General features: G+C 38.8%; 1 protein-coding gene across 5 annotated transcripts in view; it reads right to left on the minus strand.

The window, feature by feature from the left end:
- The window catches only part of XPO4 (exportin 4), a 116,263-nt gene that overhangs the window by 91,533 nt on the left and 687 nt on the right, over positions 1 to 24,043 (minus strand). Inside the window, exon 2 of one of the 5 annotated variants that reach the window (XM_019817077.3) lies at positions 21,703 to 21,746. The exons of the other annotated variants lie outside the window; for them this stretch is intronic. The gene's annotated coding sequence lies outside the window, so the exon portion shown is untranslated. The remainder of the gene's footprint in view (positions 1 to 21,702; positions 21,747 to 24,043) is intronic. 5 annotated transcript variants of the gene reach the window in all.

Here is a 24,043-nt window from a genome sequence, read left to right on the forward strand (position 1 = left end):
GGGCTTAAGTCATCATCAGGAGAGAATTCTATTTTAAAAGTGTCATCTTCAACTGCAAGGATGTCCATTAAACATGACAATTAAACATGCCGAAGGAGAAGCCACGTTGTCAAAATGCCCACTGAACCCACCCAAACGTCTCAAACTTTGCTGACCTCCTATAACCCCATTTTTTAAAGATTTTTTTCTTTTTTTAAAACAAGAGAAAGTAGACAGATACATGTTGGTAAATGCTAACTGTCCATATTCACATAGAGACACAGTGAAATCTCTGAGCCCAATATACAGAGAAAGGAGGAAGGAAAACTAGAATTCCATGCACTACCCAGGGACCCAGCACCCTCCAGCTTCCAGCAGGCTCCCTCATCTTTTAGAGAGAGAGCATGGTTTAATGTTCAAATTAGAAAATCACAGATGTACTACCCAAAAACATGTTTGCCAGTAGTTTTTGACTCATTCACGGAAAATTTTAAGTTAAGAATTGTTCAATTTTGGGGCGCCTGGATGGCTCAGTCGGTTGAGCGTCCGACTTTGGCTCAGGTCATGATCTCACGGTTCATGAGTTTGAGCCCCGCATCAGGCTCTGTGCTGACAGCTCAGGGTCTGGAACCTGCTTTGATTCTGTGTCCCCCTCTCTCTCTGCCCCACCCCTGCTTGTGCTCTGTCTCTCTCTGTCTTTCAAAAATGAATAAACATGAAAAAAAAATCACGAATTGTTCAATTTTTAGTTTCCTCTCTATAACCTTTCCTTTTAAACCTTTGGAACTTAACACTGCTCCTACCTAAATTTAAATCCGTAACACAAAATGATATATTTTATTACTTTAAATGTTTCATACCAGGGGCACCTGGGGGGCTCAGTCAGTCAAGCGTCCGACTTCAGCTCAGGTCAGGTCGTGATCCCACAGTTAATGAGTTTGATCACGCAGTTCTTGAGTTTGAGCCCCACATCAGGCTCTGTGCTGACAGTTCAGAGCCTGGAGCCTGCTTCAGGTTCTGTGTCTTCCCCTCTCTCTCTGTTCTGCCCCTGCTTACGTTCTGCTCCCCTCTCTCTCAATAATAAAGATTAAAAAAAAATTTTTTTTAATGTATCATAGCAGTATTTCATAGTATTCCACAAAGAGTAAGTTCCAGTTACTGGACCTTTTCAGCTAAACAAATTTGAAAGATGTGCCCTAATTAATTAATCTCTTGCAATTTCACAGCATATCCCCAAAAGCTGTCTTTTCAAATCTATTTTCCTCTCAAACCTCTCATCTCATGACACCCCTTACTCCAGTCTCTCACAAAATGACCTTATTTTTACTTTCCCAAAGTGAAAGCCTTCTTGCATGATTAGCTCCTTTATGTGACTTCCTCTTCAAAAGGAAGGTTCTCCTATCCCCTTCTCCAATTTCTTAACAAAATACTCCCTTCCCCTCAACCTTCTCTGAACTCGAAATCCTCCTCCCATCCCTGCCCTCCTGGCTCCCCCTCACATACAACCCCATTTCTTCCCTCATCTCTTCTCACTCTCTTTCTTTTTTTAAGTTTATTTACTTTTGAGAGAGAGCATGAGGGTTAGAGCGAGAGAGGGAGAAAGGGGAGAGAGAATCCCAAGCAGACTCCATCCACGCTGTCAGTGCGGGCGGGGCCTGACACGGGGCTCAAACCCATGAAGACCAAGTCCTTGACCTAAGAAGAAATCAAGAGTCACTCCATCCATGCGCCCCCTCACTCTCTTTAGCTTCTCTTAAAGTTATACTTAGTAATGGCGCCCTGCTTTCTGCTTACAAACAGGTTTACCCTACCTTAAAAATCCCTCCAAACAATCTTACGGTCCCCTTTAATTAAAAGAACAAGATACCGAAATCAAAACGACCTGGTTTCTAATCCCATCTCTGCAGCACAATAGTTAGGAAATTTCCAGGCAAAGACACCTCCAGGCAAGTCAGGGTCCCTAGCAGCTGATGATGCTAATGAATGCATCTCATAATGGTATGAGAACCGCAGTTAAAAATACACATATGGGTCTCCCCAAATTAACCTACAATAATTGATACAATTCCACTTTAAATCCCAATAAGGTTCATTTCAGAAGGTGACAAGGTGGTCCTAAGACATGTAAGAAAAAGGTCAAAAAGAGTTAAATTAAGTAAGAAAAAAGGATGTTGAGAGCATTATACTAAGTGAAATAAGTGAAAGAGAGAAAGATACTCACTTATAAAGATCTCACTTCCATGTGGAATCTAACAAAAACAAAAAAAAACATGACCCACCCCAAGCTCCTCCTAGATACAGAGAACAGACTGGGGGTTCTAAGGAAGAGGGGGATGATAGAGTGAAGAGGGTCAAAAGGTACAAACTTCCACGTATAAAATAAATAAGTCAAGAGGATGTTATGTATAGCATGGTAACTACAATTCATAATAACATACCGTGTATTTGAAAGTTACGAAGACAGTAGACCTTAATAGTTGTCATCATAAGAAACAGATTCAGTAGCTACGTACGGTAACAGGCATTAATTGTGATCATTTCACAATATATACAAATACTGAGTCACTATACTGTACATCTGAAACTACTAATATATTATAGGTATTATAGGTCATAAATGAATAAAATGAGTAATTTTAGGTTCGAAAAAAACTATTAAAAACCTGAGGAAAGAATAAGAGAGGAGGGTGGAGGGACGGGTTAAATAGGTGATGGAAATTAAGGAGCACACTTGTAATGAATACTTGTGATAAGGAAGTGCTGAATCACTGACTGTACACCTGAACTTAAAATTCCACTGTATGTTAACTGACTGGAATTTAGACAAAAACTTTAAAAAAAGAAAGAATACGAGTCTTACAGAGCCAGATATAAACACTTACAAAGGCACAGTAATAATTTTTTTAAAAGTAGTATTGGAACAGGAGAAACAAACAAGGGGGCAGAGAGACTTCCCAGGAACAGACCCAGGACATATGACAAAATAGTGAGGAAACGTTAGACTGTACAACAAACGGCACCAGAAAGTTGGCTATTTATAAGCAAAAACAAAAGGTCAGATATTTAATTCATATCATACATATAATAAATTCTAGGGGAATGGAAGACTGAAAGATGAAAAGCAAAAACTTTTTAAAGTTTTTAACAGAATATTAAGAAGAAAACATAGGAGAGTATGTCAGAGTGCGGAAGAACTTTTTGAACAATAAAAGGCACAAATCCTTTTTATTTGACTATATTAAAAGTATAACCTTCTCAACATTAACTGGAAGTGGAAAGACGACACAGATTAGGAGGCAGTAATAACTGCACTGAATATAATTAACAAAAGACTAATACTCAGAATATAAAAACTCCCACAAAAGACAACTTACAGCAGAAACTGACAGCTCCCCCTCTTCTTCCTCAGTCAAGAACTTGAGTATGAGGCACCGCGCCTCGCTGAATAACACTTCTTAGTGCCCTGCGGGACTAGGGACTAAGTGCTGGCCAATAAGACATCAACAAAGCTTGGGGCAGGACTTCCTAAAGGCAGCTGATTCAGCGGAAACACATTTTTCTCTTGCCCATGGATCTTCTTTCCTACCCCCTGGAAATGGATATGGTGGCTGTAGCTCTACTGACCATCTCGGACCACAGGAAGACACCAGCTACGAACTGTAAACACAGAAACGGAAAGAAGAAAGCAGCGGCAGGAGCATGAGCCCCTGGTGCTATCCTGGAAGCCATCAGACCATCGTCGGATCACTTTATCTCCACACTTTAGGTGAGAAAAAATCATCCTTTTCAAAAAGACAATGTTACTGGACTTTGGGGTTACGTGCTGCCTAATCCAATCCAACCAATTACACAATGTAATAGAAAAATGGCCAATGAACTACAGGCTAGACAAGTCACAGAGAAGAAAGTAAAAATGGCTAATAAGCCTAAGAACATACTCAACCTCACTAGAAACCACTGAAATGCAATTAAAACAGTAAGCTACCGTTTCTGAGGGGGAATGAAAAATGATGTAGATTAAAAAAAAATTAGTACAAAAACAAGAGTTTAAGAAGTTTGGGAGTACTGTAGATAGCTGTAAGCCTGCATTTTTCCAATGTAAAAATGGAACATTAATTTGGAATATTGGAACTACCTAGAAAAAGTTGATGGCCCTGAACAGCAAGGTATGCCCAAGTCCTCTTCTAGGCATTTATTCTCTAGAGCACCTCTCCCCCACACAAAGAAAGCTCACATAAAGATGTTCCTCAGCACTACCATAACAGACAAATAAAAAAGAGTAGCAATTTGAATTCCATCAATAGGGAATATATCGTAGTACAGTCATACAGTTAAAGACCAAACTACAGCGACATTTACCAAAGTGGCTAAACTGAAAATTATTCTGAGTGAAGCAAATGACTGAACCTATACAACATATCATCTAGGTAAAACTTCAAAAACGCAAAAGTATGGTATTTTTATTTTTCTTTGTGGACAAAGTGTAAACACATGGAAGGTAAGGAAAAACAATTTTACTTTACTGTTTTTTTTTTATTACTTTTTAAAATGTTTATTTATTTTTGAGAGAGAGAAGGGGGGGGGGGTACACGAGCACACAAGCAGGGGAGGGGCAGAGAGAGAGGGAGACACAGAATCCGAAGCAGGCTCCAGGCTCCGAGCTGTCAACACACAGCCCGACACGGGGCTCGAATTCACGAACTGTGAGATCATGATCTGAGCCGAAGTCAGATGCTTAGCCGACTGAGGCATTCAGGTGCCCCTTTGAAAAAATGTCTTAAAGATTTATTTTTTAGCAATCTCTACAACCAAAGTGGGGCTCAAACTCACAACCCTGAGATCAAGAGTTGCGTGCGCCACCAACTGAGCCAGCTGGGCGCCCCAAGGATCAACATTTTAAAAGCATGCTTCTCTTTAGAGATGAAGAAGCAGAGTCTGGAGAATGGTACCTAAAAGGGATCCAGGGCATCTGAATGGTTCAGTTAAGTGTCTGACTTTGGCTCAGGTCGTGATCTCACGGTTCATGAGTCTGAGCCTCGCGTGGCGCTCACTCTCTGCCGTCAGCACAGAGCCCGCCTGAGATCTTCCTCGGTCTCTACCCCTCCCCAGGTCTTTCTCTCAAAAATAAATATTAAAAAAAAATCTTATAAAAGGGACCCAAAGGCAGCTTCAATAGATTATTTTTAAGTCTGTACGCAAAATGGTTACATTCACATTTGCTAGCCCAGGAGATGAGATCATGGTTATGACCTGTACTGTTCTCATACTTGTGCATTTTTTAAAATGAGCCATTCCTCACAGCTCTCCTGACTGGATGCCCAGAACAACTCTTCTGCTAAAATCAAATCAAATAATGTGGATAAAATACTTCTACATTTTTAAATGTATTGCTGAGCTTACAAGAAATTAAGGAATCCTCAGAAGCTAAAAAAACAAAAAACAAAAAACAAAGAAAAACCAAAGCAGGAATCCAAAGATAAAAAATGGCACTCATGCATTTACCCTAGAGACATTTGTCAACTTCAGGTGACCTTGAGTTTCCATTCTGATGGCTACCCGAGCAGTACAGAAGACATAAGATATATGGTCAGGGCCCTCCTAAGGTGGGGATCTAATAGGACACCCCTCCACATAAAGCTGGGGTCCTCAGTGTAAGCATAAAGCATTAAAAAACAAAAACAGGGAGAAAGGGAGGAAGAGAGGGAGAGAGCAACTTGCTAGTTTGGATCTTAATGACAGATGAGAAGGAACCTTACTTCAGACAATTGATAACCAAGAACAGGCCTTCAAATAGGTTTCCGGCCTCATCTCAACAGGACCCATGTGGTCCCAAAACTTCAAGCCAATAAACTTAAAGTAGTCCTATGTTGGTCATGCACCTAAGGCACCTGGAGTAATGCACCATAATCCAGGCTTCAGACTTTTCCAGAAACACTTCCAAGAGCTAATATTCAAAAATGTTTAAACACATGAAGAAACAAGCTACCATGGGTCTGCAGAACCACACATTAAAGAATCAAATCAACAAAACTCACAAATATTCAGAAACATGATACAAAATGTTTAAAAAACCTAAATACGTATGAAGCAGACTTAATCAAATAAAATCTTTTACATATCAAATGATACTATCAGCAGAATAAAAAGTCAATTCACAGAGGGGTGACTGGGTGGCTCAGTTGGTTGGGCGACTGACTTCAGCTCAGGTCATGACCTCACAGTTCGTGGGTTCGAGCCCCATATCGGGCTCTGTGACCACAGCTCAAAGCCTGGAGCCTGCTTCGGATTCTGTGTCTCCCTCTCTCTCTGTTCCTCCCCTGCTCGTTCTCTATCTCTCTCTGTCTCTCGAAAATAAATAAATGTTAAAAAAACAATTTTTTTTAAAAGTCAATTCACAGAATGGGAAAATTTTTTTACCAATCATGTATCTGATAAGAGATTAATAGCCAGAATCTATAAAGATTCCTAAAACTCAGCAGCAAAACAAAAAACCCAATTTAAAAAGGGCAAGGACTTGAATATACATTCCTTCAAAGAAGACATACAAATGGTCAGTAAGCAAATATAAAGATTCCTTCCCAGCATCACACTAATCATTAGGGAAATGCAAATCAAAACTAGTGACATTCTACTTTACATCTACTAGGAGAATGACTAACATAGAAAAGAAAGAAAAGGAAATAACAGTTGTTAGCAAAGATGTGGAGAAATCGGAACCCTTGCCCATTATTAGTGGTAATGCAAAACATGCAGATTTTTTTTTTAATGCAGCCACTGTGAGAGATAGTATGACAGTTCCTCACAAAATTAAACACAGAATTATCACACAAGACAGCCCTCCACATCTAGGAAGATACTCAAAAGAACTGAAAACAGGGCTCAAAGAGACCACACACCAATATCCATAGCAGTGTTATTCCCAATAGCCAAAAAGATGGAACAACCACACCCATTGACGAACGAACAAAAGGTAATAAATATACACAAACAATGGCATATATCCAGCCTTAAGAAAGAATGAATTTTTGAAACATGCTGCCACAGGTATGAATTGGACACATTTTGTAAGGCAAATAAGCCAGACATAAGATAAATGCCACAGGGTTCCACTTACATGAGGTACCTAAAATAAACTAGAAAAAGAATGTAAAAAGCGGTTACCTAGGGTGGGGCGGGGGCAGAAATAAGGAGTTATTATTTAACGAGTTATACAGTTTTAGCATGGAATAATGGGAAAATTTTGGAGACAGCAGTGATGGTTGTACAACAATGTGAAAGTACAGTAAATAAAACCTTGGATTGTGAGTAACTTGCTCTCTGAGTGTTCCCCAAGGTGAGCAAACATTTCTAAAAAACCTTAACTTGATAAACAAGCCATATCTTGCAGGGCTAATAGTATGTGATGCCGAATGTCACATATCAATACTGAGTCAATGGTTCTCTCTGTCTGTCTGTCTGTCTCTCACTATGGGATTGTGGGCGATCACCTCCCACGCTCGGATGTAGGTCTCAGGCGTCGGTGTTTGGCAGAAATCAGTGATTTTTCAGAACGCTTGGAAGGCGCCCACAACTGGCACTAGTCTATTTTTTGTCACTTCAAAGCACCTATAAACAGTCCTTTGCTTTTCCAGACAAGAGAAAGCTTAGGGATGCTTTGCTTCATTCTAGGTCAAGCGCGATATAGACCCTTTCCTCTGCTGCCTTATTGCCAGTTACGTTAAATACAGTACATGACAAGAGTGCATTAGTACTGTGCTGTAGTCAACATCCATGCGAGTGTATACAATGCCCCGTGCAGAAAAAGATTCCACTGAGCCAACAGATAGCAGTGATTCTGGTAGTGATAGTCAAAGTCGTCCTACACAATAACCCTCCTCCCTTGTCTCCTTCACACCAGCCACGAAGGTTTTCAAAGGTAAGTGCGGGCTAATTTGTTTTTCTTTATATTTTGTACTTTCTTTTTAATGTTTTTTAATGTTTATTTATTTTTGACAGAGACAGGGACAGAGACAGAGAATGAGTGGGGGAGGAGCAGAGAGAGAGGGAGACCCAGAATTCAAAGCAGGCTCCAGGCTCCGAGCTGTCAGCACAGAGCCTGACGCGGGGCCTGAATTCATGGACTGCGAGATCACGACCTGAGCCAAAGTTGGACGCTCAACTGACTGAGCCACTCAGGCGCCCCTATATTTTGTACTGTCTTTATTATTTTGTATTATATTATAGTATTGCAATCACTTTTATGTGAATATTTCGGGGTTGTGGAACGAATCATCTGAGTTTCCATTATTTCTTATGGGGAAATTTGCTGGATTACAAGCATGTTTCCAGAATGAATTATGCTCACCAACCAAGGTTTTACTATACTTAAAAGTAGTAAAAGCAGCAAGATAACACAACAGATCTCTTAGGATCAACATAACAAAAGAAACTTAAGTATTTATAGACATAAATCTTCTTTAGAGGGTAGCTACAGGGATATACACACAACTGTCCAAACTTGTCAAACTGGACACCCAAGATCTGTGAATGTTATTGTACATTAATATGCCCCCCAAAATGGCAAAACCTCCATGGAGAGATTAAAAGGCAGATTAAACACACTGAGGAGAAAACTGAAAAGACAAAAAATTATGAAGAATGCAGAAAGGCACAAATACTAAGAGTCTTGGACAACAAAGTGAAGGTGAAAGCCCCAGGAAGCTAACCTATAGAAACTGTATCTTCCAGGCTTCCTTGCCGCAGCCCCAACTGCTCCTTTCCTCCACCAAAAGCCTGTCAGGCTGCTCTCTCCTACAGCTATAGCTCTCTCAGATTCTCCACTCTCCCTCCCTGCCCATTCAGGCCCCAACAATGACTTCTCCATCCTCTGTGGTTCCCCTACACCGCATCCTCCCCAACCTTTGTCAACAGTCCCTTCACTAACTCTCCTCAATTATCCCTTTGAGTGTTCCTCTGCCAAGATCTTGACTGATACAGCATCCGGCAACAACTTTGAAAAATAAAGATTAGAAAGGAAAATGCCAGGAAATATTCCAAATTTGTAAGTTTGTAAAATTCCAAAACCGATGAGAAACACTAAAAACCCAATGAATTCAAACAGAATAAAAAAGAAATCGTATTACTGATACCACAGTGAAACTGAAGAGTTCAAAAATCAAAAGATCTTAAAAGCAGCCAAAGGAAAAAAAGATTACCTTCAAAGAAGTAACTGACTAAAAGTACAACTTCCTAAGGGGAAACCAGACTAGAGAGAAAACAAAATAACATTTTCAGAGTACTGCTGGAAAGTAACTATTACCTTAGAAATGTAGATCCAGGAAACATCTTTCAAGGATTAAAATATAATTGAAGATATGTTCCTCCAAATAAAAACTTTTACTACCGAAACACACTTCCTTTAGGAAATTCTGAAGAAGGAAAATGATACCGGATGGAAAGCCTTAAATGCAAAGGATTATAGACAAATTAACTATGTGAATAAATCTAAGCAAATACTGATATTGTTTAAGTGATTAATTTGTGAAATTAAAGCAGGTGATTAAGGGGCACCCAGGTGGTTCAGTCGGTTAAGCGTCCGATTCTTGATTTCAGCTTGGGTCATGACCTTGCAGTTCCTGAGTTCCAGACCCACACTGGGCTCTGTGCTAGCAGTGTGGATGCTGCTTGGGATTCTCTTTCTCCCTCTCTCTCTCTCTCTCTCTGCCCCTCCCCCACTCATGCTGTCGCTGTCTCTCTCTCTCTCTCTCTCTCTCTCTCTCAAAATAAATAAACTTAATTAAAAAAAGATGATTAAGATTCTGGAAAATATATACCATGTAAGTCAGGAGAGGTGGTAAGTTCTTGCACTGTTCTGAGACAGTATATACAGATTAACTTTAAATGGAGTACACATGCTAAAACGTCTGCCATGGTCAATAAAAGAATAAAAATAGAAAATAAAGAACATGCACATTAGACACCCAAACGATGGAAGGAGGAACAAAAGATCATCGAATTCTCAAAGAAGGCAAAGGAAGAACCACACACACACAAAGACAACAAAAATATGTAATTTATCAGTAATCACAAATAAATATGATAAACTAAACTGTAGCTAAAAAACTGAGATTGTCAGGCTGGATAAAAAAAATCCAACTTCATGCATACAAAAAAACCAAAGGCATAAAAAGGCTGAAAATCAAGGCTGGAAAAAGACGTACCAAGCAAATTCTAATCAAGAGAAGTTAATGAAATTGATATAACTATGATAACAGCAGGAAAAAAAAACCCAGAATTTAAGAGGGGTGCCTGGGTAGCTCAGTCGGTTAAGGGTCCGACTTCAGCTCAGGTCATGATCTCCATGGTTCGTGGGTTCGAGCCCCATGTAGGGCTCTGTGCTGACAGCTCAGAGCCTGAAGCCTGCTTCAGATTCTGTGCCTCCCCCTCTCTCTGCCCCTCCCCTGCTCCTGCTCTGTCTGTCTCTGTCTCTCAAAAATAAATGTTAAAAAAATAAAAGAAAAAAAAAGAATTTAAGATAAAATGTTACTAAAGAGAAGTGGGTCATCTAATAATCATTAAAGGGTTCACTGAAGTAGTATGTAAATAATACACAGTCTCAAATATCAATTAAGCAAAAATGAGAGGACTACCAACAAATCCACTAATGTCTCTCTTGGTAACTGCCAGCTTATGGAGACAAAAAGATGTAACAAGCTTAATTTAAGGGACATACATAACTTGCATGTTTAACTGGATATCACACATTCTTTTCAAATATATGCTGAACAAAAACTGAGAATATTCTAGGCCATAAGGCATATTCTAACAAATTTTAAGTAACTGATACATACGTAACATGTTCTCACAAAGCAATTAAGTTAGAACCTGACTAAAAACAAAAACTAGAAAAATTCAAAGATGAAAAAAACAATAATGGAAAACATTAAAAATGACCCCAAAAATACTTCGTTGTTGTTAAGTTTATTTATTTATTTTTGAGAAAGACAGAGACAGCGTGAGCAGAGGAGGAGCAGAGACAGAGGGACAGAAAGAATCCCAAACAGGCTCTGTCCTGTCAGCACGGAGCCTGATGCGGGGCTCAAACTCATGAAACCGTGAGATCATGGCCTGAGCCAAAATCAAGAGTAAATAAATGCTTAACCCACTGAGCCACCCTTGACCCAAAATATGGTGTAGCAAAAATCTGTGATATGCACGTTGAGTGCAAGAGGAAAATGCATAGCTTTAAATGCTTGCACTGGAAATTAAGAAGGTTAAAACCAACAAGCTAAACCTCCAATGTAAGAACTTAGAAACCATAGCAGAACCCACTCAAAGAAAACAGAATGAAGGAAATATTAGAGAGTAGAAAATGATGAAACAGAAATTATATATACAATATGTACAATAAAGATAAAAAAGCAAAAATAAAAAATAAAAAATAAAGCAAACAAAAGTTGCTTCTGTGGAATGACTAATAAAATTAATAAAACAAGATTAATCAAGGGAGGGAGAACACAATTTATAAACAGGCAATATTAAAAAAGCTTGTAACTACCTGGGTCTTGAACAATAAAGAGATAGTGAAAAAATAACAAACTGTATAGTGATAAACATAAAAACATATGTGATATGGACAAATTCCTAGAAAAATATAACAAAATGAACTTGAGAATAGAAAACTTGAGGGGCACCTGGGTGGCTCAGTCAGTTAAGCGTCTGACTTCGGCTCAGGTCATGACCTCACAGTTCGTGAGTTTGAGCCCCGCGTCGGGCTCTGTGCTGACAGCTCAGAGCCTGGAGCCTGCTTCCGATTCTGTGGCCCTCCCCCACTCACACTCTGTCTCTTTCTGTCTCTCTCTCTTGAGAATAAGTAAACATTAAAAAAAAAAAAAAAGAAAGAAAAGAATAGAAAACTTGAACAGTCCTGCAACTATTAAATCAAATCAGTTTAAAATAGTTTTTCCTTTAAGTTCCTGATCCAGATGATTTTACCAAACAGCAGGGAATAAATCATTCCAATCCTACAACACAAATGTCCAGAGAATACAAAAGACAGAACACTCTTTGACCCATTCTAGTTAGCATATCATCATAAATATGCAGATAACCAAAATCAGATGAGAACAACGTGAAACTTACAGGCAAACCTTACCCATGAACAGAGATGGAAAAATCTTGAGAGTTCACATACTAAATACAACAATGGAATTTTAAAAAAATAAAAATAATAATGTACACTGTGACCAAGTTACTTTATCCCAGGACTACAAATCTGGGTTAACATTAGAAAACTGATGTCTTTTACCACATTAACATACTAAAAGAGAAAGATATGTCATCACAAAAAATGCAGAAACATGTTTAATAAGACCCATGGCTAAGCTTTTCACAAAGTAGGAATAAGTGGAAACTTCCTTAACCAGATAAAAAGAATTCACAAAAAAACCATAACAAACATCACACTAACGTGGAGACAATAAAGGCATTCCCTTAAACTATCCACAAGTGTTAGTATACCATCAGGGTCCTGTGGACTCATTTTTTTGTTTAAAGAACACTCTTTTTAAATTATTTTTTATTAAAAAAAAAATTTTTTTTTTTTTTTTTTTTTTTTTTTTTTGAGAAAGACCGCGAGAGGGCAGGAGGGGGCGGAGAGAGAGGGAGAGAGAGTCCCAAGCAGGCCCCGTGCTGCCAGTGCAGGGCCCGATGCAGGACTGGATCTCACAAACAGTGACATCCTGATCTGAGCTGACCTCGAGAGTTGGGTCCCTGGGTGGCTCAGCCAGTTAAGTGTAGCATCTGACTTCAGCTCAGGTCGGGACCTAACGGTTTATGGGTTCGAGCCCCACGTCAGGCCCTGTGCTGACAGCTCAGAGCCTAGAACCTGCTTCCTGTGTCTCCCTCTCTCTCTTCCCCTCCCCCGCTTACACTCTGTCTCTCTCTCTCAAAAATAAATAACCACTTACAAAAAATTAAAAAAAAAAAAAAAAGAGCTGGAGGCTTAACCTATGGAGCCACTCAGGAGCCCCTAATAAGCAAGTTTTTGGTTTTTTTTTTTTTTTTAAGAACTATTTGTAATGCTGGCTATTTTGTAATTTTTGTTTCTTCTTAACAGTATTAAAAAAAATTTTTTTTTTTTTTTAGTTTATTTATTTTGAAAGAGACAGAGTCTGTGTGAGTGGGAGAGAGGCAGAGAGAGAGGGACTGACAGAATCCCAAGCGGGCTCCACACTGTCAGCACAGAGCTCCATGCAGGGCTCAAATTTACACACTGTGAGATCACGACCTAGCTGAAATCAAGAGTCAGAAGCTTAACTGATGGAGCCACCCAGGCGCCCCTCTTAGAGGTATTTCAAAGAATAAATAGAAAATTTACTTTTTAAAAATTAGAATAAACTCATTCTAATTTGAAGTCACTTATGAACCTACTAAACCCTTTTCTAAGATTCATAATGGGATCTTAGCCATCTTATTTTTATTACTTTTTTTAAATGTTTATTTTTGAGAGAGAGAAAGAGAGCAGGGGAGGGGAAGAGAGGGAGGGGGACACAGAATCCAAAGCAGGCTTTACGCTCTGAGCTGTCAGCCCAGGGCCCAACGTGGGGCTTGAATCACAAGATGCGAGATCATGACCTGAGCCGAAGTTGGATGCTTAACCGACTGAGCCACCCAGGCGCCCCAGCAATCATATTTTTAAATATCTTGAAATATTTTGTCCTTTCACCATTCTAAGGACTATGTCATCAGAACTCATCAATTATTCCCAACTATGTTAAGGCTAAAATAAGAACAAAATTTAAAAGAAAGAAATGATTAAATCGCCTAGAAAAGTAATGCAATAGCAAATAAATAGCAAATAAATAGCAAATTAAAAAAAAAGTAATGCAATAGCAAAATAAATCAACACTATTATATTAGCCTCTTTTTTTTCTTTTTTTTTTTTTTTTTACTACCTTGCTCAGAGTAAAGCATGACCTTTCAAGAAAGGTATAAAAGAAACCTGGAAACAGCATTTTAATAGTCTTTATTTTATTTTAGGTTTCGCTGAATAGTGCTGAGATTTCAGAATTCTTTCTTTTCCTCCCATAATGAGAAAGAGAAGAAAACTGACAAGACACAATTATGAGGTGAATCAGAAGATGATGCACAAAGACAAAAGAACAGCACTCTAGATGTGCACAACACAGGAGCCACTGGCCACATTCAGTTGTTTCAATTAGTTTAAATTAAATTAAATTAAAAATTTAATTCCTCAGGTGCACTGGCCACATTTCTAGTGTTTAATAGCCAAGTGTTACTAATGGTTATCACGTTAGACAACACAGATATAGAAAATCCTATCACTGCAGAAAATTCTAATGGACAGACTCCATTAATGATGATAAAATCGATCATATAAATGTAATCTCAGAAGCACCTGGATGGCTCAGTCGGTTAAACGTCTGGACTTGATCTCGGCTCAGGTCATGATCTCAGGGTTCACAGGACCAAGCCCCACATCATACTCTGTGCTGAGAGCGCAGAGCCTGCTTGGGATTCTCTCTCTCTCTCTCTCTCTCTCTCTCTCTCTCTCTCCCTCCCTCCCTCCCTCCCTCCCTCCCTCTCTCTCTCTGCCCTCCCTGCCCCTTTGTATGCACTCTCAAAATAAACATATAAACTTAAAAAAAAAAAAATCTCAGACCCTGTGTCTATAGATGACAATGTTCCAGACCACTGGTTCTCAACTGAGGCAATTTTGATCCCCCAGGGGATGTCTGGCAATGTCTAGAGACACTTTTGTTGTCACAACTGGGAAGTGCTACTGGCAACTAGTGAACCAGGGTTAAGGATGCTGCTAAAAATACCTGATGCACACAGCAGACCACAGCAAGAATTATCCAGCCCAAAACGTCAACAGTGGCAAAGATGAGAAACCTTGTCCTAGTTTTCTAGAGAACACAAGAATCAATGAATGAACTATATACTTCCAAGAACAAGAAGGAAATGATAGTATCCTCATCCCGTCAGTCATTACACAAGAATCACCTCATTACCCAATACTCTGTAATGAGAACATGGATCAACTTGTTCTGCTCAGAGGATATGTGACACTTTTTTTTATTCTTACTCTTTAACGAGGTCTGCATAAAAAATTGCTTGATGGAGTTTGTTAAGTGGGCAAGTGTAACAAGGCAGGTGTGTATACAAAGGTGATGAAAAATTCACTGTCTTGATCATTCTAATTAGCGTTTACAAACCTAAAAAAGTTATAATTATGATGCAAAGGAACACGGTCACCTTCTCTTCATCAATGTTCTGTGCCACCAACGTTTGCAAAAGTATCTGTTTTGATGATTCTAGAGCAAGGATCAGAACTACAAGGTAAAACCCGTTAAAGATACAGCATCTGACATCTAGCATCAGCACCTACTGCATTTTAACAGTGGCAATGCCATAACCAGAAGTAATGACAGAACCTATGAGAATTACATGAAATCTGGAATCGGTATTTACCAATCAGAAGAACGCAAAGAGACACAGGGCCACACTCTAGACGTGTGCTGCCCAATATGGAGGTCACTATCCACCACATGTGGCTATGACATGAATTAAAATTTTAGCTCCTCCATGCCACTAGTCCCATTTCGAGTGCTCAATGGCCACATGTCACTAGCCGCTACTGTACTGGAGAGTGCAGGTACAAAACATTTCCATCAACCCAGGAAGTTCTGCCGGCACTACTCTAGAAGAAATTTAATCAACTGAACAACTATTTCCCGAGTGCTAACTTACAAGCTTACCTTGACTCATGTGCTTTGATGCAATGCTATCCGATACATTAAAGTACATGTGCCAGGCACTACCCTAAACACTTCCTTTTAATGTAAATGAAATCGTTTAATTCTCACATTAACTGCACGAGATAGATATTACGATTTTTCTATTGTAGAGACGAAGAAACAGATCCACAGAGGTTAACTGACGTGCCAGATGTCGCACAGCTACTTGGAGGTTAGAGCCAAGAAGAATCCAAACAGTCTGGCTCCAGAGCTGCTGTGTTATACTCAATTTCTAAATTTCAACAATTTCTCATGTGTCTAATAAAGCAACAGGGTGACTTTCCTAATATCTCATCCAAGTAGCTTACTATCACACTACTACTGTTATCTAATTAGTCCTCTAGCCCAGCCACAAACCACAGAATAAAGACAGACCAGCTTTCTAACATTATTAATTTTATCCAGAGTGAGGTCAAATAATTTTATATTAAAACAGAGACATTATGAATCACAATGAAATTTCTGTTAACTTCTAAGGAAAAAGTTGAGAAATTTGGGGCTTCTATAAGCTATTGCAGGATACTCCCAGCTTCCCTGAAATATATATTCACTCTCCTTTACCATAAGAGTCACTGTGGCGTTAAACACTTTTTTTAATATTAGAATATTAATGTCCCCCACCCCTCCTCCCAGCTTTTTGCTTATAATCTCATCATCTCTTTGCTGCACAATTTTAACAGCCTCCTAACTGGTCTTCCTACCTCACATTGCTTCCCTCAGTCAGATTTTCACATATGGAACCACAGATCTGACAAGTCACACTACTGGGGACATTCAAGCTGAATTATTTTGGCAAATAAGGCCTTAAGATAACTCAGCCCCTTGCCTGCTTCCCTAGGCTCATCACAAAGTACTCCCTTCCTCATTTATTTGTACACACTTTTTTCATTCAACAAATATTACTGAGCAAATACTATGTGCAAACAAGCTAACACATATTAGAGTCTAGCAAAGGAGACCAACATTTATTTGTTAATCGCACAAATAAGTGTAAAATCTCAAATGTGCTAGGTGTTATGAAAGAACTACACAGTTATCTAAGAGTAGGACATGTAAGTCTCACCTTTCAGGGAAGCTGAAGAAGGCCTTCCTGGAAAAGTGACCATGGAGAGACCTGAAGGCTTAGATGAAAGTGAAGAATATTCTAGGCAGAGGGAAAGATATATGAAAGGTCCTGAGGCAGAATGAAGAACAGGAGAAAGACTGAAAGAGAACAAGTATGGCTGATGCAGAGAAAAAGCAGAAGGTTTCTAAGAAGCCAAAAAGACAAAACTTACTCAGAGCCTTGCAAAGAGCAAGCACTAATAAAACCTCAATTCAAACCTGGGTAATCTGCCTCTGAAACCTACTACTATGTTATCTGCCTTCCCCTACAGCAGTCTGTTCATATTATTTCAGCCCATAAACTATTACCAAATGCTCACTATATGCCAGGCAATGTGGTTCAGACACAACCATGAGTCAATGATAAGCAAAAACAAACAGAAGCCCTGTCCTCGTGAAGCTTACAATCCAGTAGTCAATTGTATAATCAAATAAATAGCATAAAATGGCAGGTGTAATAAATATCACTAAAGTGGATGAAGCTATGAAAAAATAATGTACCCTAAGAGTGGTCAGGCTACTTTGATAAAATAAACAACTACATTAAGATCTGAAGAATTAAACGTTAACTAGGCAGAAAAAGGAGAAGGGTGTTCCAAGCCAAGAGAAGACATACACTTAAGGGCCTGGAAGGAAAGTATCAAATGTGATGGCCTGAAGCCCAGCATGCTATAGCCAAAGGCCAGCTTCCTGGATGTGTGACCTGTGCAGTCTCACAGGGTCCAACCCTCAACAGGGCCCCTGGCTTAATGTGACACTCAGCTGTCACCGTCCTGAAATTCTTAATGATTTTATTTCCGAACTTGTGTTTCAAAGCCCAATTTTATTTGCTAGCAAGATTATGCTTAACTAGCACCCATTAAACACATCTGCAGAAATGGGATGGCCTGACTTATAAATCAAATTTTATTCACCTTGAGCCATGATACAGCTTTTATTTTCTTTGAGATAAAAAATGAACAGTCAAGAAGGCAGTCACAGATTTTAAAAACACATGCAATATTCAATCTTATCAGAATGACATTAATTATATGTGATTCAATGTTTTATATTGTAAAAAATTCAACCTATATGGAAACATAGAAAGGACTCTTGCCACTTCCAATCCCATTCTCTAGACAGCCATTCTTAAAAGTTTAGCATACATGGGGTGCCTGGGTGGCTCAGTCAGTTAAGTGTCCAACTTCTGCTCAGGTCATAATCTCACGGTTCATGAGCAGTTAGACCGCTTCGAATTCTGTGTGTCCCTCTCTCTCTGCCCCTCCCCAGCTCGCACTGTCTCTCTCTCAAAAAATAAACATTTAAAAAAAAAAAAAAAAACCTCTAAAAAAAAGAATATCACCACTATTTTTATTGTACTTTTTTCCCCCAATTCCTAGTTTATTAAGTTTTACATAAAATGCTGTTAAACTTTATCAACTGCCTTTGGGGTATCTATGATTTCAAAGGTCTTTTCACATTTCTCCAGATCACTGGCTATGTTCCAATTAGTGGGGTTTAACACAAATCCAACTGCAAAATACACACTTAATTGAATTTTAAATAAAAATTCCCCACTAACTAGTTTTTTTTTAAAAAAAAAGAATTATATTAGTGGGTGATGGGATGAGCACTGGGTTTTGTACGGAAACCAATCTGACAATAAATTATATTTAATATTAAAAAAGAATTATACTAGTGCCAGTATTCTAATATCCAGTGCCACAGCAGACAAAACTGAAATAAATAAAAATGCTTACTCAATATAAAGCATCTTTCCAATAAAAAAAGTAAATGCTACAATCAAAATTCTTAAATTTATGACATGTGCATCACTGATCAGAAAAAAATAAAAGCACTGTACCTGATACACAGGATGGGCTCAGGAAACACCAACTGTTAAACAAATGTTCAAATATTCCCGAAGTACGGCATTTGGTTCTGTCAGACCTTCATGCAAATGTATCCCTCTACCTGAGATACCACTATCCAACTGGAAACTTCCAAACTGTCGGCCATTGACAACTCAGCTTAAGGATTACCTGTTCCAAGAGCCCTTCCCAAGGTCCCCACCTCAGTCTGAGACAGCTGTCCCTCCTCTGTACTCTCACAGAGCACTATTTAGCCTTTCATTACGTTACTTATCAGCTGCTGATCGTTTTGCCTTTCTCCCTCATTACACTATACGCTCCTTTCTAGACAGGTCTTTCTCCTATCTCCTTAGCACACAGAGCATTATGCCTAGCAAACACATACTGAAGAAATGCTCCAGAATGGGTGAGTGGCCAGAGACTTAATTCCAGATCCAAAGTAGCTCTGTGACCACAGGCAAATCACTTACCATCTCTGAATCTCAGATTTTCTTTATTAAGCTTCATATCTCTTCTATTTCCTTCACAGGATTGATGTGAGAATCAGATAAGAATTTTTGGTATCGCACTACAATTTTGTAGATGCTTTCAAAATACTAACTAGATTCCACCACAATAAAAACCATGAAAACCAGTCATGAATCTCTAATGAAAGCTGCATTTATATTTATTAAATCCATTTTGGTTTAAAAAAGATATAGTAAATTATTTTTCTATGAAGTATCAGTTAACATATGTACTCCATACTTTCTTATGTCAGCGCTATGCAGACTCGCTAAGGGCAATCCCTAAGAGCTCAAGTGAGCCAGGAAAACAAAACCAAGGAAATTCAAGAATATAAACAAATAAAGCACTCTTCGGGTTTATTATTCAAATGAATGTGATACTAATATTAAAAGAATACATTTTCCATTAGGATGTCTCTAAAATCAAAACACACCCTACATTTTATATCTGTTCATGCGCACACACAAAACGGAAACAAACTTCCTTTAAAATTCATTTACAATGAAGTGAACAGAGAAAAGCACAGGAACATATGGATTGTACAATTTTCACTGATGTAAAAAAAAAATACTTTTTTTATTTTGAGAGAGAGCGCACTAATGCACGCATGAGCATAGAGGGGCACAGAGAGAGAGAGAGAGAGAGAGAGAGAGAACCCCAAGCAGGATTCACTGACTGTCAGCACAGAACCCAACACAGGGCTCAATCTCATGAACCGTGAGATCATGACCTGAGCCAAAAACAAGAGCTGGACGCTCAACCAACTGCACCCCCCAGGCACCCCAATCCGTTTTTTAAAAATACATTTAAAAAATGATATGTGTCCTTCTTCGGGGAGAGGTGGGAGGGAAGAGTTATGCAGCCTCAGAACATGGTCCCTGTCACCCCTTGGTCCTAGCTACAAGGTTTAGATGTGATTCTGTTAACCCTGGGGCCTACCAGTTCTACACATCCTGCGTGCTGGATGCATCTACAAACGTAAAATTGCTATCAGCATTATAGAGGCTGTGTCAGTCTTGTGCTGGTCCCATTGATTTACGATTACCCACAAATAAATATTTACATGTTGAAAAAGAAACAAAAAAATAAAAAATAAACATGACTACGCTCTTATATGCCTAGAGATTATTTTTTAATTTTTTTTAATGTTTATTTATTTTGGAGAGAGAGATACAGAGCGTGATCGGGGTAGGAGCAGAGAGACAGGGAGACACAGAATCCGAAGCAGGCTCCAGGCTCTGAGCTGTCAGCACAGAACCCGACGCGGGACTCGAACCACCAACTGCGAGATCATGACCTGAGCCGAAGTCGGGCGCCCAACCGACTGAGCCACCCAGGTGTCCCTATGCTCAGAGATTTCTAATATATGCACCCAAGAAACAGAACTGTCTGAAGAGATGGAACAGGAGCTTAGGGAACTTTTACGTTCCCCTATACACCCTTCTGCGCAGCTTGAATTTTTTACTATTCAGAAGGCATCTCCAAGATTTCTAAAATTAAGAATATTTATAGCATTCTCATTAACATAAAAAAGGAAAAACTATATAATGGGTATTATAAAAGCACAGGAAAAAAGGTATATTCAAATTTAATATGGACTGCTTAAGGAGGCAGACTGAGAGTGGGGAAAGGAAGAAGAGACTCGTTATTCTGTGTATTTGTGTGCTGTTGCTATATTTTAAAATAATATGTTCCAGTACTGCTGTTATAATTTTAAATAACAGAAAATGTGTCTACAACATCACATTTTCAGGTCTGCAATGTAACCTGCTAAATTCATGCAGTCAGAGATAAGACTCTTACTGATAAGAATGTTATTAGCACAGAAGTATGATCCACATTACTTACTCTAGTATGCATTTAATATCCTCTCAAAAATTCAGGGTTGGGTATCTTAAACAAAAAGCTGGTAACTGAAATCTTTTTTGGGGAAGAAACGTTCAGCACCTACTTACATAACTTTCCATTTGCACAATGTTTTCAGAATAACTTCACCTGCACAGTTACTAACCTACAAAAGTCCATCCTCATTCTAGTTTGTTCACCTTCAAATTTATTTTCTAGCAAGTAACCTCGCTTGAATCAGAAGATTAAGCAGTATTTACAAGAATCTATAGAAAATGCTCCCTATCACTATTTGAGACAGAGGAAAATCACTCTTTATGGTGAGATCTATAAGATCAATGAATGCATTTTTCCCTCTAAAGGTCTAATACACGATTTGGCAGCTTATCCAATAACCTAATTAGGACTGAATATAGATGTTTACAAAGAAGCAACTGCAATATCCAAAAACACATTTCAAAATTTCCCACCAAGCAATAAATGTAACATTTATGGTATTATAAATACGTTGACTTTAAGAAGCAACATGATTGAGTAAAAAAAAAAATTTTAAGCTCTGGAACAGGAGTGATCTAGGTTCTGAATCACTCTTATCACTAATTTGTTCTGTGACCTACCTTTGGCAAGTCACTTCTACCTCTTTGAACCTCAGTTTCCCCATCTGTAGAATGGAAGGGAGAATGCTTAGACTAGGTGCTTATTGCTCAGGGTCTCTACTTCCTTAGAAAAGCTGATAAAAATCTATAAACCCTATTACCAAAAACGTATGTTTGCATCAAAAAATTTGTTTTAATTTCCTTCTGATAGCCATTGTGGACTCTCTAAGACCTGTGTACTAAATAAAGATGTCTTGAGATTCTTCTGCAAACTAAAATTCGATGCCAATTTTCATAAAAGAAGTCTATGGACTACCAAATGAAAAAACTAAGCAAAGTGATTGTGAAAGACATCACTAATTACTTTGAATCCCAAAACATAGTAACAACTAAAATATATAGCAATTTCCTATAAGCGATATTTCTTCAGATGGATAAATGCTAAAACCATTCACCCTTTTAAAAGGTATCTTCATGCTTAACAGTTGAGGATTTAACAATCTTAACTATTCCCAAATGAATTAATATATTAGCTTTCTAGTCCCACTTCCCTTTAGATTAAGAACCACAAACTGGTAACAGACAGACTTGAGTTAAAGTTCCCACTCTACCACTTTCCTCGAAAATTTGGGTAAATTACTTAGCATGTTTGAGCCTCTTAATCTATAAAAGGAAAATGAAAGTAATAATAACCACCTCATAGTTAGTAACGATTAAAGTTAACGTACGTAGAGCGCTTGGCATAGTGCCTCGCACACAGTAAGCACTTAATAAAGTGAACTGTTATTACTAGTAATAAACTGGAATACAGCTTTCGTGTTGAGAAATAACGCCATAATTGTTACTTACACATTTGTGAATAGTAAGTGGAAGCTTCCCAAAACAAATTTCCTAATTTTAATAACTTTTTTTTCAGTACTTTACTCTGGAAAGATTAAAAAGTATGTAAACAGGTATCTACACAACATATATAAGAAGTGGTGAGATAGAGTGGAAACAGCCCCAACTTTAGAGCCAGACAGATCTGAGTTCTGAACCTAAATCATCAACTCAGTTATTATGTAACCTGTGCCACTTAAACTTTCTCTCTCAACCCTGTAAAGCTGTTGCCAGGATTAATAGAGTATGTAAAGCATCAAACACAGTATCTGGCATATAGTATGCACTCAATAAACAGTACTTATTACTATTCTTCTCAGCTACTCCGTTACAGATGATAAAACTAGCTTTGCCAAGGAAGAGGACAGGTACTAGCAAACACAAATGCTAATTAATATTCAGGCCAGTGATGAAAGACACTAATTTTATCTTATCAATGTAAGAACTAAAGCAATGCTTTTGGGGGTCACATACTCCTTCCAGAGCCTAATACAAATAGAGTCCCTGGCTCTTAGAAATTTTTTCAGATGTTTCAGGAAACACCACGTCAGGGATTTTAAGAACCTTGTATTAAGGGGGAATACTAGCTAGTTTTTTTCTGGACTTAACTTACAAGAGTCTGAAAACTTTATCTACTCAGTTCTGTGACTAAAAGATTCACTTAGCTTTGCTCATAATGAAGCAAATATATCCTACTTTCATTAGACTTCTCAATTTCGTTAGCTAAATTTCATGCGCTATCTGGTGTTGCGTGTGAAACAAAACTTTATAAATCCAACTAGAAACTATGCTAGAATTAGTTCAAACACTTTTAAATGTGATGTTCGAACACATAATCCAAGCACTAAACCGAAAGGAAAAATGTTCAAAAAAACAACGAATCTGGCTGTGTTAGATTCTTGGAAAGGCTGGATCAATTCAAGCAATTTACTGAGCCTCTAACTTCCAACAAACATCTACAAACGCGGAGATCAAAACTTACAAAAACAAAACCGAGCCAAAAAATGCATACGCAGTTTACGAGTAACTGAATATGGTTTATCCTTACTTCTACTCCCTGCGTGGATTATTTTCTTTAAATCCCTTTACTCAGCCTCCTCAAACGCCCTGGGTAAATAACCTACTCATCAAGCTGTTCACTGTACACTGTAAGAACGAAGTCAACGAGCACCTTAGATTCAGCTCTCCTCAACGTGCGACCCACAGGGAGCTTGGTACTTAATAAAGTTTTGCCCCAATGACCTTGGTCCCAAAGATTCCCCTCCCTCCCTCCCCGTCCTCCCACGTGCTGGCGGCTGCGGTTACCCCAGAGGTGGCAGGTCAGAGAAAGAGCTTGAGGACCCGAAGGCTCGGAGGAAACCAGCGTTGCCAAGAGCACCTGGGCTGGGCTATCCCTTCCTTTGTGGCACCAACTCCCCAGCGGCGTACGCACTGCCCCCGACCAAAGCCCTGCGGGGATGACCCGGACCTCGCTCCCCGCGCC

This window comes from Felis catus, chromosome A1 (genome assembly GCF_018350175.1).
Source record: "Felis catus isolate Fca126 chromosome A1, F.catus_Fca126_mat1.0, whole genome shotgun sequence".
Taxonomy (NCBI): domain Eukaryota; kingdom Metazoa; phylum Chordata; class Mammalia; order Carnivora; family Felidae; genus Felis; species Felis catus.